Source organism: Suricata suricatta, chromosome 1 (assembly GCF_006229205.1).
Source record: "Suricata suricatta isolate VVHF042 chromosome 1, meerkat_22Aug2017_6uvM2_HiC, whole genome shotgun sequence".
Taxonomy (NCBI): domain Eukaryota; kingdom Metazoa; phylum Chordata; class Mammalia; order Carnivora; family Herpestidae; genus Suricata; species Suricata suricatta.
Genome location: NC_043700.1, coordinates 181,208,303 through 181,224,355, shown reverse-complemented (window position 1 = coordinate 181,224,355; position 16,053 = coordinate 181,208,303). Strand labels below are relative to the sequence as shown.

The 16,053-nt window shown below is 33.5% G+C and overlaps 1 protein-coding gene across 7 annotated transcripts in view; it reads right to left on the bottom strand.

Moving 5' to 3' along the window:
* Positions 1 to 16,053, bottom strand: part of LCORL (ligand dependent nuclear receptor corepressor like) — a 163,165-nt gene that overhangs the window by 42,946 nt on the left and 104,166 nt on the right. The gene's annotated exons all lie outside the window — the stretch shown is intronic.

The following is a 16,053-nucleotide window of genomic DNA, read 5'->3' as shown; positions in this document are numbered from 1 at the left end:
AATGCACAGTCCTAGTCAACCTTTTGCTCTTTCTGGTCTTTTCTTACTGTACTCTCTAGGAGACCCCTATGATTTAAATTATTAATTTGTTCATATTCATCTGACTTCTAGAACATATTAGTAACTCACACAAAATCTTAATATATAAAACTAGTATTTTTCTTTTCTTTTTTTAATTTCTTAATGTTTATTTTTGAGAGAGAGACAGAGCACGAGCAGGGGAGAGGTAGAGAGAGAGGGAGACACAGAAACCAAAGCAAGCTCTGAGCTGTCAGCATAGAGCCCGATGCGGGGCTCAAACTCATGAACCATGAGATCATAACCTGAGCTGAAGTTCAACACTTAACCGACTGAACCACCCAGGTGCCCCAAAACTAGTATTTTTACATAGTGCAAATAAAGTGTGCAACACAAAGGGTATTACCTATCTTACCCCATTTAGTGCTTACACAACCCAATATAATAATAGGTTTTACAAATTTGTAAACTTTAATGATAAAATTGAAAGTGAAAGGTCAATTATCTTGCTCACAATAATATAGTTGTAAGTAGTGAAAATGCCATTCAACTCAGATAGCCATGTTCTAGAGTCTGCCTTTAACCAAAATTCTAATTTGTGATGTTTTAAAAAAACAAATTATAATGTTGGCAATGGTGTAATACTCTGGGCATGATCAAACATTACTAGCTCAGGAACCTGATGCTCTTGGAAACATTATAGCAATATATTATCAAAAATCTTAAAAATATTTACACATTTTGGGGTGCCTGGGTGGCTAAGTCATTTGAGCATCTGATTTTTGATTTCAGCTCAGGTTGTGATCCCAGGATTGTGGGATTGAGCCCCGCACTAGGCTCTGTGGTGAGCATGGAGCTTGTTTAGGATTCTCTCTCTCTTCTTCTGTCCCTTTCCCCTGCTAGCACACTCTCTAAAATAAAATTTAAAAACTGCTTCTTGGCCTTAAAAAAAAAATGTTCACACTTTCTTAGGCATGTATTTTAATAAAATATTTAATGTGGAAATGTTTTCATGTACAAAGATAAACAAAAGATTTTAATATTACTAATAAATATAATTTTTTACAACCCTAAATATTTAAAAAATGGTTATATAAATTATGTTACTTCCACTTGCTTGAGAATTAGGTCTAACACATCCATTCAGGTAATTAATAAAACATGGAAGGGGTACCTGGGTGGTTCAGTTGGTTGAGCATCTGACTTCGGCTCTGGTCATAATCTCGTGGTTTGTGGGTTTGGACCCTGCATCGGGTTCTGTGTTAACAGCTAGGAGCCTGGAGCCTGCTTTGGATTGTGTCTCCTCCTTTCTCTGCCCCTCCCACACTTATACTTTGTCTTTCTCTCTCAAAAATAAATAAATAAAAACATGGAGCACTGCAACTTCTATTATAACGTTTTTAAAAGGTAGGATATAAGGGTGCCTGCATGGCTCTGTCCGTTAAGGGTCCAACTTTTACTCAAGTCATGATCTCGTGGTTTGCAGGTTCAAGCCCTGCGTTGCAGCTCTGGGCTGACAGCCCCTCTTCTCCTTATGCTCTGCTTCTCTCCCTCTCTCTCACAAAAATAAGTAAACATTAAAAAAAAAAAAAAGGTAGGATATAAACTTGAATAGAGTATAAACAACTAACCTTACAGAAAGTAAAAAAATCAAATATAGAATAAAACCTGAAAGTAAATATACTGAATGGCAACTGTGGTGATCGTTGGTAAGGATCTGGGTAGTTAAAATATGTATGTAGATACATACTTGCATACATATACTAAAACTTATTAAATCAAACGTATTAATAAAATTTATTAACACAGACTTATTGACAAAATAATAACAAAATGTAAAAGCATTCCCTTGGGTTTACCCAAATTTTATTTTTAAATTGTTTTTATTGTTACTAGTTTAAACACCAAGTTCAGAGTCATAGAGGAAATAACCAATAAACTATCAAAGTAGCACATCAATTAAGTTTTAACATTGGTTTTTCCTTCCCTTATTTGGCACCCTCTACAAGCATGTTTTTAAAATGGAAAGTTAAAATCTTCAGATGTGTTTTATTTAGTGCATATATACCTGAAACCCACAAAATTCATTCATCTACTATTTATTACTAAGAGACCATGTAAAATTAAAGTGCTTATAGTGAATTTAGGATGTAAAATAAGTAATACTAAACTTGATTAGAAAAATATTACTGGTAAAATTGAATAAGGTTTACACTTTCACCAAATACCATTTTAGAATTTCAATGCAGTTTTCTTTCTTTATCCTTATAAGTACTGAATTAAAACAAAGTTTCAAAAGGCTTTAGGTCCACATTTGAAAAATATTTTTTAAAATAGGTTCTTTTTTCATTCCGTGTATTGCACTACTCTATCAAGTTCAAGTTTTAATCAAACATTTTTACCTAAAATGTGGGATATATACTTATTACTATACTGTCATATTGGAAGACTTTACATTTTTTGACCATATATTTGATAGTGTCTGTCATACCCAAAAATTGTTTTTTAAAAAACTTCTTAGTGAAATATGACATTCATAATAGAAATGCACAGAAGTATATATAGTTTAATCAATTTTCACAAACTAAACAGTTGTATGTAAACAGCACCTAGATTACTACCTTCAACCAAGAGACACCCCCAGCCCCACATATCTTGATTTCTAACAGCCTTTTTTTTTTTTTTTTTTTAAGTAGGCTTTATATCCAGCGTGGAACATGGGGCTTGAACTCACAACCCTGATATCAAGACCTGCTTAATTGAATGAGCAACCCAGGCACCCCAACATCTAACAGCTTTATATGTGTGCACCTTGATGCAGCAATTCCACTTCTACGAATGTGTCCTAAGGTAAAAAATTAAGATTTAGTGCAAAATCTTAGTTCAAGCATATTTACTTGTATATCTGAAGACAGGATTAAATATAGTATGATCCAGAAAATCAAATACTACTCAATAAAGTAAATGATTCTGTAGAAAAAATTTAGTGACATAAGAATGTTTAAAAATATTATTATTATATATTTTTAAATTGAGAGAGTGCACATAAGCAGGACAGAAGTAGGGAGAGAGAATCTTAAGCAGGCTTCAGGCTCTGGATGGAGCCCCAGGTGGGGCTTGATCCCATGACCCTAGGATCATGACCTGAGCTGAAATCAAGTGTTGGACACTCAACTAACTGAGTTACCCAGGTACCCTCAAAAATATGATTTTATCAATTTGACAATAAAATATTATGAAAAAATATGATTTTAAAAATACAAGTTGCAGAGGATTATATAATGTATGATTTGTGGGAGTGAGCTCTAGAAACAGTGTGTGTGAGTGTATTCTTTTCCCCCAGAAAATGATTTGGAAGAATTGAAAACTTAACAGGAGCAGTTACCTCTGGGTGGCTAAGGAAGGATAATTTTTATTTTCTTCATTTGCTTATATATTTTTTAGTTTTTCTATAACATACAGCATTTATCGTTCATTCATTCAGTTAGTACTTATTGAAAGGATATAATATGCCAGTCATTTTCTTAGGCACACAGGAAATAATAGGAAACAAGATAGAAAATGTTCCTGCTCTCATGGAACTTACTGTCTAGAGGGGAAAACAAAACAAAACAAAAAGATACATCTATAAAAAAAATTTCACAAGGTGATAAGACTTATAATGATAATAAAACCCAGTAACAGGACACAGTAATAACAATGCAGGTGAAAAGAGGTTACTACGTTGGAATAAATGATCAGGCAAAGCCTCTGAGAAGGTAATGTATTCTTTTGAAGAAAAATAAATTTTATCAAGATAAAATTCAAACATACAAATATACAGAATGATTCTCCCATTATATCCACTCTCCAGTTTCAACCATTATCTACATTTTTGCTATACTTGCTCCATTTATCCCTATTTACTAAAGGATTTTGAAGCTAATTACAGATGCCACATTTGTATATCATGCATCTTTAAAACATATAAGTATTTTCATACATAACCATACCAATTCCTTGCTATTGTCTAACACCTTGTTTGTACTGAAATTTCCTCTAATGAGTCCTTATGACATTGACTTTTTGAAGAAACTAAGTCATAAGTTCTACTACAGAACATTTTACATTACGGTTTGTTTTGTTTCCTGTGGTCACTTACTTTGTTCTATTTCCCAGTATTCTTAAACTTGAATTAATTCTAAAGCAAAGGGTTCTTAAACTTCTGGATTTTCTAATATCTTTTCAATCTTAAAAATTACTGTAGACCTCAAACAGCTTTTGTTTAGGTGAGTTATACCCATTTATATTTACTGTATTATAAATTAAACCAATAAATTTTAAAAATATCCCTAATTGATAATAACTCTATAAATGTTAGTTTTTAAAAACATTTTAATGAAAAATAACATTTTCAAAGTCAAACAAGTGAGAATTTTAAATAATTCTGCAAATCTCTTTAATGTCTAGCTTAATAGAAGACAGCTAGATTGTCATATATGTTTCTGTGTTCAATATATTTAGATATACTAGATCATGTTGTCTCTAGATGACTTCATTATGTATTTGTGAGAGAATGAGAGTGAAAAGGACAAATAACTTACATTATTTAGTTTTCACCTGAGGTATCCCCAGAAAAAGTTTCAGGGGCTCCAAGAGCTTCCTAAACTACATTTGAGAACCACTGGCCTAGAGAATTACTTAGAGGGGCGCCTGGACTCTTATTTGTGGCTCAGCTCAGGTCATGTCACAGTTTGTGAGACTGAGCCCTGCATCCAGCTCTATGCCGACAGCACAGAGCCTATTTGGGATTCTCTCTGCCCCTCTCCACTCATGCTCTCTCTCTCTCACAAAATAAAGAATTGCTTAGATTAATATTCAATGTTTTCAGCAAGAATATTTCAAAAGTGATACATTTTAGAAGGCACATAAAGTTTAATTCCAATGATGCTCAAGTGATCAGTGTTCTGATGGTGATAGTCTGACCCCACCATCCATTGTAAAGGTCCCCAAACAACCTTTCCTCTAATAGTTTTATCTTCTGATGATGTTTGATTCAATTATCTTATTAAGATATTCAAAATAGTAATATTTTTAGACTATCATTCTTCTTTAAGCATCTTCCTTAAATGATGACTATTTGGTCCTGAAACACAATTTGTTTAAAATAAAAAAAGGAATTATGCTTAACTTTTTCCTTTAATTGCTCATTTGCACAGTAAGGAGTTGGTACATTATACCTCCGGTGTGGACGAAAGGCTTTAAGAGGTACTTCTATTTTCTGATTATCATAAACTAATGGATTTTAAAACATTTGCATGCTTCAGTTGCAATTGTTCTTTTTGATGCTCAAATGTTCTCATTTTGGCCCATGGGGAACCCTTAACATTGGCTTCTGTATTCTGTTGACAATTTAGTCCTTAGCGCTTCCTTGCTCGCTGGAACAAGATGTTCTAGGCTCATTCTATACACTTTCTAATCCAGACCAGAGTTATAAAGAAGTAGCTAGCCTCCTTTTAAAGGGAAAAAAATGTTTATTTTTTTAAGTTTATTTGAGACAGAGAGAGAGCAAGCATGAGTGGGGGAGCGGCAGAGAGAGAAGGAAAAAGAGAATCCCAAGCAGGCTCCACACTGTAAGCACAGAGACCCATGCACAGAGCTCGAACTCATGAATTGTGATATCATGCCCCAAGTCGAAATCAAGAGTCTGATGCTCAACTGACTGAGCCACCCAGGTGCCCCTAAAGGCAAATAATGTTTATTTTTATTTTATTTTCTTAAGAAGATTTTTTTTAAAGCTTATTTATTTTAAGAGAGACAGTGCAAGTGAGGGAGGGGCAGAAAGAGAGAGGGGAGAGAAAGAATCCTAAACAGGCTCCATGGTGCCAGTGCAGAACCTGATGCAGGGTTTGAGTCCATGAAGCTGTAAGATCATGTCCTGAGCCGAAACCAAGAGTCAGAGGCATTTTAACCGACTGAGCCACCCAAGCACCCCAAGGAAAATAATATTTAAGGACAACAATCCAAGTCTAGGTTCAATGTCACTGAGCTGTCATTGCTTTTAGGGTACTGCAGTAACCCAGACTAGAAAGTGCATATTTTTGAAGAGAAAAGAAATTCATGAATTTGCACTCACATTTCCAATTCACATATAATATTAAAGTGTTACTTCTTGGGTTTTACTCTTGTATGTTTTTCCCCTTACCCTGAAAATCTTGGTTCCCTAACAATGCTAACATGATTACATATTTGTCATTTAAGATTCAAAATAACAAACAATGGCAATATGATTACTAATATTACCAAAAGGACTTCTTTGAAGCACTCCTTGTCCTTAGAATATATCCCACTAAGAATGTACAATCAAAATACTGGCTAAAGTCACCTCACATAATTCTTTCTTCTGTGTCATATAATGCAACCAGGTTTGTGTGTTACATTCTTTCTCAAATGTCTAGGGATTGCTTTATTTTTTTTAAATAATGTGTATTTTTTGGAATGTGTGGGATACCTCTATAAAACTACACAAGGTCTACACAGCACTTCCAGCCTGTCCTCTTGCCTCATCTACCTTACCCCCTCATAGGTAACCATGCTGTTAGTTTTTATCTTTTCTGCTTTGTTTTTGCAAACCAGAATATATTTCTAACCCTTGGCTATTATAAATAATTCCCTCAGTGAATAACCTGGAACACACTTAGTATTCTTTCTATATAAAACAGAGAGGTGGATAAGAACAAGATCTTAGCAAAGCCATACAAGTCATGAAAATGAATTTAAATTTTGTTCTTTATCTAATAGAAAACTAAGAGGAAGATTTTAAATACAGAAGTAATGTAAGCTTTACTTTATTCAATCATAAATTCAAAGTTATATTAAGATACTCATTATGAATGTTATCTCCTCAGAATGAAACCAGATGAAATTATAAAGAAAACTAAAGTCCAGCGTATCGTCACTTGGAAACCACGTGGTGCTAAAGTGACCAACTTAGTATCAAACTATAACAAATATTCAGGAAAAATGTAATGGCTACAAAGAAAGTTAATCTTTTCTTCCTTTCTGTTCTTCTTTTACCTCTCCCCTTCTTTCTTTTTATACTTCATACAGCAAATTACATTAGTCAACTGATGGTTTGTTTACATGGCAACATTTATGGAACAACTGACTGCAAAGAGCATGGTTTTTTGTTTGTGATATTCTTTATAAAATAAAAAAACGAAAAAACCCAGTTCATATTTTCTGTAGCAATTATATTTCTTGCCACTCTATAATCTGACTTTATAGAAAAAGCTTTCAATAGTCTCTTGATTTTTAAGTAACTGAGACAATCTTCATATAGTTTCTCAAACATAACTGATTTGTTCCTGTTTTTGATTTCTGATATTTTTGTCTTTGTATCTGATATTTCTTCTACCTGGAATGTCTTGCCCTCAGATCTTCATGTGGAGGACTTCTCATTATTCAAGTCTCTACTCAAACTCATCTCCTCAGGAAGACTTTCCTGACTACCTTACCTAAAATAATTTTCCCAATCACTCTTGATATCTTGCTTATTGATTGTTTTGTAAAATAAGGGGCACACGATAGGAATATTTTAAAAATGTTACAAATAATTTGTGGAAATGAAAAATGTAATAACAAATTAGAAATTCAAGATACAGGTTAATTAGGGATTAGAATAGCTCAAGAGAGAATTAGTGAATTTGGAGACTGTTCTAAAGAAACTAAATCAGGATGCAACACAAGGAGACAAAGACATGGAATATATAAAAGAGAAGATAAGAGATAGAGAAGATAGAATGAGAGCATCCAAAGTATGTGTAGGTAGATTTTGATGGGTGATAAAGTGAGAGTTATAATACATTTGAAAAGATAATGGCTAAAAAAAAAAAAATCACACTTGATGAAAGATATTTGGCCTGTTAATAGAAACCACATGATTACCAATAGGAATAAAATAAAACTACATCCAAACATATCCAAGACAACCTGCAAAACACCATAAACAAAACACACAGAGAAAGAGATAGAGGCTCTAGAAGAACAGAGTATGAAGATTACCTATAAAGGAAAAATGATTAGCTGCAGTTTTAGTAACAATGGAAGCCATGACACTATCAGAGTAGCAGTGCTGACAAAAAGAGAGAATTGTCAGTCTAAACTAGAATACTCAGAAAAATTACCTTTTAAGAACATACATTAAAGATAAAAAGAATCAGGGTGCCTGGGTGGCTCAGTCAATTCAGCACTTGATTCTTGGTTTCAAGCGCAAGTCATGATCCAAGGGTTCTCGGATCAAGCCCCACTTCAGCCTCCATACTGAGTGTGGAAGCCTGTTTACGATGCTCTCTCTTTTCCTCTCCTCCACCTGCAAGCTCTCTCTCTAAAATTAAAAAAAAAAGAAGGAAGAAAGAAGGAAGAAGAAAGAGGGAAGAAGAAGGACACGAAGTAGTAGTAGAAGAAATGAAAAAAAAAACCCTCGGAGTTCACTATCAGTAGAATTAAAAGAATTAAAATTTCTGTTCCCAGAGGAAATCTGAGATATGAGATAAAAGAAGGAATGATGACTAAAGGAAAAGGTCATCATATATGTAAAGCTAAACAAAAATTGATGACATAAAACAATTAGTTATAATTAGACTAGATAATTAGATCGTGGTGTGATAAAAAGAGAACTAAAGCAATCATGAAATGACTATATGTGTCGGGATAGGTGACAAGTTAAGATACTCTTTCTTTATATTAACTGTTCACTTAATTACACACTTAAATTTCTAGCAAAACCACTAACAGAATAGCAAGAGTATACAACTTCAAAATCAGCAAAGAAGAAAAAGTGAAATAAAGGAAAAAATGGAACCTAAAAGAAAATAATAAAGGAGAGGGAAAGAGCTAAACAAACAGGAAGTACAAAATAAGATGGTAGAAACAAATCATTAAAAGGGTGAGAAGTGCTACAAAAGAACACATGCTACCATAAGAAAATCTGATAAGAGACCCAAACTACATTTTGGTGGGAATTAATAATAATGTGGGGGCGCCTGGGTGGCTCAGTCAGTTAAGCGTCAGGCGTCGGCTCAGGTCATGATCTCACCGTCCATGGGTTCGAGCCGGCGTCGGGCTCTGTGCTGACAGCTAGCTCAGAGCCTGGAGCCTGCCTCAGATTCTGTGTCTCCCTCTCTCTCTGACTCTCCACTGCTCGTACTGTCTCTCTCTCTCAAAAATTAATAAAATATTTTAAAAATTAATAATAATGTGTACACATGGGTATGTGTGCATGCAATTTAGGAGGTGTGGAGGTTTTCTTAGAGACATGGTGTTTAAAAGCCCTGAAAAAAACAAGTTTTATTTAGAATACATTGGTGTGGGTAAAGAGTGGCTTCTACAAAAAGGCAATGGTATGTGTGAATGTTCTGAAGCCAGTGTATGACATATTGAAGAAAATGAGAAAAAGCATGAATGAGGACTAAAACAAGAGACACAAGATGAGACTGATAGACAGGAGCTGGATCTGGACAAGGTCAGGATTTTACATTTTTATCCTAAGGACAATGAGAAGCCTTTGATTTTAAGCAGTAGACTGGTTTGCCTTGATTTGGAATTTTTAAGTATCTTCTATCCCTAGAGTCAGGGAGTATTAGATTGATAAGGGCATGGATAGTCTAGATATATTGTTTTCTTCTTCAGGTTTAATAAAATATGGTATCATCTTAAGCATAGAACATTTTCTTCCATGTCTTTAGCCTTGGAAAATAAAAGCTCAGCTTAGAAAAACAAGATGAGTAATTTTATTGCCCTCATTAGTAGACACAGAAATATCTTCTGAATTGAACTTTAAAACTTGTTCGGTATTTTCCTAACAGAATAACAAAAGACTTCGTTTACTGTAAACACAATACCATAAAACCCTACCGGCTCTCTTAATTACAGTTTAACATCTCAGCTGACAGCTTCATCTACCTTAACCTCAGCCAAGAAACCAGACTAGTAGTGGCAGTAACACCAACAAAGGATACTTAATAACAACTACACATATCACTGAAATTCATATAATTTATTCAATGCAGTCTCCCATTGCTCACTTAAAGCCTAGTTGATATTAGTTTCATACATAATTTGTTGGTTTTTTTTTTAAAGAAAATCTTATTCAAACTAGGAGATATAGATTCCAAAGGTTAACCAACCAGTAGTAGTATGAAGTAGTAATTAAAAAACATTTTTTTTACTTATTAATTGCCAATTAGCTTGAGGGAAAAGAATTCTAAAAATGCCAAGATATTGCAAGGCAGTGCAACAACTAATGTTCATTATGACACTTAATGTACCATATGTTGTTTAAGAAAGTATTAAAGTATTTCGGGGTATTTTTCCATCTAGAATGTTTAAAAAATTTCACCGCTAAAAAAATCATAAATCCAATGATCAAGTCTCAATTCTCATTTTAATTGTCAGTAGCATTTGAAAATAATGAAGATTTTTAAACCTAATATATGACATATTACATCATACATGTACTAGGAATACAAAAATTAAGAGACAGGTTCCTGCTTCCAAAGGATATATTATAGTGGGAAGATAAGCACAGAAACAATTGCAGTACAATGAGAAATTTACTATAATGAAAGCTCTACCAGAATATTTACTGTGCCTCATAGTAGAAATCCACACCAACAGGGCCAATGACACGCTGTTTCACCTCTACCCATATTTGATCTTGGTTTGTATAGGATTGGTAAGCTCTTCCTGTAGTTTGGAATTTAGGAGGTTTTTACTTTGACCCTAGATTAAAACTGCAATAAAAAACATGATATGCTAATATTATTTCTACCTGTTTTTAACTTAGTGAGCCAGGGCAAAAAAGAATCACTGGTACAAGCAATGCATGAACTTACTTCTTCCCAGTTTCTGAGGTTCAGAGTATTTATACAAATCTGTAGAAATTAAAGTACACAAAGAAATATCTATAAGATTTGAAACACCTGGCTAGAAAGTACAATGGAGAGGTAAATGGGAATTTCCCTTGGAGTAATTATATTTTAAGTTAGTCTAGCATTTGTGGAAGAGGGCAGGAAAATGATGAATATGGAAACTGACTCATAAAGAACAATCAGATAAAAAGATTTGCATGGAAAACAAGTTTAGAGAGATATAACAGTTTCAAATAAATATTTACAGCACTAGTAGAAGGAGTACATTGCTGCAGATGGGAGGAAAAACTCTAAAGATTAGCATGGAAAACAGAAGCCTTAGAGATACAGTCATTTCTACAAATATTTATAGTACTGTTAAGTAAAACATTGTTGAAGATAGGAAAAAAAATGAAAGCAAAGGATGGATATTTCAGATATATGACCTTAATTGCCAGAGATGTCAAACAAAGATTTTTTTGTAAGTATTTACTGTCTTTCAGTGGAGAATAAAAGAAGCCTATACTGGGGCAGAGACTGGATAGGATATTCTTTTGAGTATCTGTTTCTTTGCTAATATGACTAATTCTATTCTGCCAATTGTTTTTGCCTATTCTACATAGTTGTGTTTTACTCACTTGCTGCAGTTTTGTTCTAATAGTGGAATGGTTGCCAATTACATCAGTTATAAATACTATCTCCATTTGAGGCTTGAATTTTCATTCTGTTCATAGTGCCTTTAAGTTTATTTCAATATAGTCAAATTTACAACACTGTTGTACGAACTGTTATTCATGGATCTTAAGAAATTCTTCCTTGAGTTCAATAGGATATAATTATTTATATTTTCTTTCAGTTTTTCTTTTCACATTTAGCCCTTTAACCCACTTGAATTACTTTTGTGAGTGGTGTGAGATAGGAATCATCTTTTTTCTTTTTGGTACTACAATGGGTAACCAATTGCCCTGGAACCATTAATTCAATAGGCCATCCTTCCCAGTGATTTATAATGACATCTCTATCTCGTACCAGTTTCCACTGATGTCGGGAGAGTTGCTGGCTTGCTAATCTGTTCTATTAATTTGTATATGGGCAGCAGAACCATGTTTTAACATTATTGCACCAAGTGAGTCTTGATACGTTTGAGTGACTCCCTCAGCCACTCTTAGTTTTTCTTAGCTCTTTAAGTATTGCTCATAAATTTTAGGATTGGCAAGTCATTTTTTACAATAAACCCTATAAGAATTTTGACTGGAGTGACACTGAATCTGTAAACATATTAAGGTTGAAATGCCACCTTTTAGAGTCTGTTCATTCATTTAAAATATAATTGCTTATTTTGGGAGTCTTATTTGTGTCCTTCAATAGTTTTATGTTATCCATAAAGTTTCAATCAGTTTATTAGTTTCATTCTTAGATGTCTTGGTGCATTTCCTGCTTTTGTTGCTATTGTAAATGAGATTTTTTATACATGGGACTGTCTAACTAGGTGGCTGCTGATATGCAGTAATATATACTGATCTTGTGAGTACTTTTTCTCAACTTTTTATCAGTTTTTTTTAAACGTTTTTATTTATTTTTGAGAGGGAGAGAGAGAGACAGATAGCGTGAGTAGGGGAGGGTCAAGAGAGAGAGGGAGACACAGAATCGGAAGCAGGCTCTAGGCTCTGAGCTAGCTGTCAGCAAGGCTCGAATCCATGAACTGTGAGATCATGACCTGAGCTGAAGTCGGACACGTAACCGACTGAGCTACCCAGGGGCCCCTATCAGTTCTAATAATAAAAGTTTACCTATCCTTTCATATTTTCCATATCCACAACTATACTGTTTGTAAGCAGCCACAATTTTGTTCATTCTTTCCTCATGACACCTTATTTATTATTGCTTATTTTCATACTTTCATTTTTTTCTCATCATGTTACAGAAGTCAGGACTTCTTATGGTCCAGGTAATGTTGTAAATTGGCAACAGTGCATATTGTTGTCTTGACCATTATTTTAAATCATTAGGTTATGATATTTCTGGTAGTGCATGTGCTCATGTACTCTTAATTTGATAAATATTTTTTATTATAAAAGTGTCAACTTTTGTAGAATTAGGATAATATGCTTCTTTTTTTTTCTTTTTTGGTAATGTGGAAAATCACAGAGGTTTTTCAAATGTGGAATCATTGATGCCTCCCTGTTATTTATTATGTTTTTATACTTCACTATATTCAGTTTGCTAGTATTTATTTAGGATGTTTGCATCTATGTTTGTGAGTAAGCCTGTTTGCAAATTTCTTTCTTTTGCTATTTTGTTTGGTTTGGCATTAAGATTATACCAATATTTCTTTCTTTTCTTTAAGATAGTCTATAAAAGACAAAAATTACCTGTTGCTTTAAGTATATGAAGCTTACATAAAAAAAATTTGTGTTTGATAAGTTAGACTTCTAGAAGTTATCTACATTATTTATGGTTAGATTAGGTATTAGACTTATGGATTACATTATCTAATTTGAATATATTAACTCACAAAAAGAACAGTGGGCTTAAATCAGTACTGTTAAGACATAAAATGAGAATAATATGAAAAATGTAAGCAAATAAAGAAACAAAGAACAAAGGCTACTTCTAGTGTGAGCACCTTATTGATTATAGGTAAGAACAGTGAATTCAGCCAAAAATTTTAATTCTTAAGAAAATCATTGGAAATAAGGATTTATACCTTCTATCATTACTAATAAAATTCTCCCAAAATCTATACTGTGTAATAAGATACTGGCAGAGGAGTCATGATTAGCAAGACTTAAAAAAATTATTTATAACATCTTTACTTCAACCTTAAAAATTTGAATTTGTGGAGAGGTTAGTACAGATAAGACATTGATGTGTATACATACACACACAAATCCACACATAAATGCCTCAAAAGATATGTGCTCCATTTTTTTTTTAAGATTTAGTGTGCAAGTATGCAAAGTAGAGCCTACCCATCTATACCGCAGCAGAGCGGTTTCATTGAAAAATCTAATCTCATTACTCTCCACTTGAAGCAATCTAGCAGCTTTCTGTGGCCCTAAGAAAGTGAAAATCTTATTATTTCCTACACAGCTTTCTCCTAATCTGGTCCCTATTTCTTTGGGTTACTCTATTAAACATTCTCTCCCTTACTCTCTACAGTACAAGCCACATTAGACTAAATGATTCCTATTCTGAAGTATGAGCACTGAAATTATATAAAACAAGAAGTTATCCCCCCAAATCATCAAGAAAGAAGACTAATTAAGGTATAGATTTATATCCACTATCATTGAAACATGAAAACATGGCTGTTTTCAACCATCAGATGAAAAAGATGCTTACATACATATCTGAGCACTTTGCTGAGAATCGCATAGTCATTTAAATAATTTACTTGTTTTCTACATATAGTTGGGTCTGCCTTACCACTTAAGTTCACAGAGGCACAGAATGTAAAGACTGGAAATTTACTTTTAAAATGTCATTTATTCCAACCACTCATCTGATGCTTCTGTATACCTCTAATGATATGTCAACCACTTTCCACTTGGAGAAATGTCTGATCCTTAAAAATATTCTTTCATATACGGACCTGAAATCTGTTTCCATCTAATTTTCAGATCCTAAATCTACTCCTGGGTTATTCAAAGAAAGCTCCATCCTACTTTAGTCTAATGGCCACACAAACATTTGCAGCACTGCTAAGGCTTCTCTTCTGTGGTAGTAAGGAGCAGGAGGTACATAGTATGGAGACCAGGGTTTGGCTATCTTTTATGCATTGGTTAGCTCATATTTCATATTTCACATTGTTCTAATGAGTCTGTTGTTACTATTGTCAAATAACAAATGAGAAAACTACTGCTCTAATAGACAAAGTTACCTTTTCAAGTAACTTACGTAGCAGAGATTTCAACTACAAGTGTGTTAGACACCAAAGCTTATGTTTTTGTGGGTTAGAATACGGAACTGTTTCCCACAAAGAGCTCAAAGAGGGTACGAACCATGGAAAAGCAAAAGAGAAAGCAAGCAAAACTCTAAAATACCTATACTTCCTAACTTCCAAATTTCTATGTATTGATGTATTTTTTCCTCAGGCCTTATATCGTGTCATCTTTGATATTTCTGTCTTATAAACTAATTATTATTCTAATATTTCTCAGATTTTTCTATATAAACAAACACCCATGACCCAAAATTAGGGAAGCAAAGGATAAAATTATTTCCATATTTCATTCTCTTTCAATTTTAATCTGTCTCATATAATGAAAAGACTATATTTTTTAAATGTTGACTAGGTATTCTTCTTTAGAACTCCAAACACACTGCCTTCTGTGATCAAACTTAATGCTGATATTTTCATGCTTTAAGGACTGACAACACGATCCCTAACTTGTGTTAACAGAAGATATTTGGTCTCTCTTCTCCAGGCAAATGCTTATTTGGCATCTTCCACAAGCATTTAAAAGGCCCTTCCTTTCTTTCCTTCAATTGAGTATTAGATAAGTCCAACATAGCTTTCATTATTCAGAACTCCTATGAAAAATATATTTCTATATGTTAACTGTATAATTACATTAAATTTATCACATATATTAACTTTTCTCTGTATCCAGTTACATTATAAATAATACAAAAAATCACCAATTTATTTTTATTTTTCACTTAAGTATAAAAAACTGAACAGCAAGTGCTTAATTAATATCCTCAGCTGTACATTTTAAAAATATGTTTTTATGGGACATCTGGGTGGCTCAGCTGGTTAAGCATCTGACTCTAGGTTTTGGCTCAGGTCATGATCTCATAGTCATGAGTGTGAGCCCCACATGGGGGTGCAGAGCCTGCCTGGGATTCTCTCTCTCCCTCTCTCTCTTTCTGCCTTTCCCCTGCTCGCATGCTTTCTCAAAAATAAAATAAACTTAAAATTTTTTAAATTAAAAAATAAATAAGCAAAGAATACAAATTGTTCTCTCACCATACACTTTATTATGAAAAGAGATGAAGAGCAAGTCCAGTTTCCTCTTTTATAAACAAAGTCAAATGCAATATAAATTTTAGCACTTCTCTCCAGTTCATACCACATAGGCCAATTACACATATTACTAAAATATATTTCTTTATGAATATAAAGTTTGTGTACGTTAAA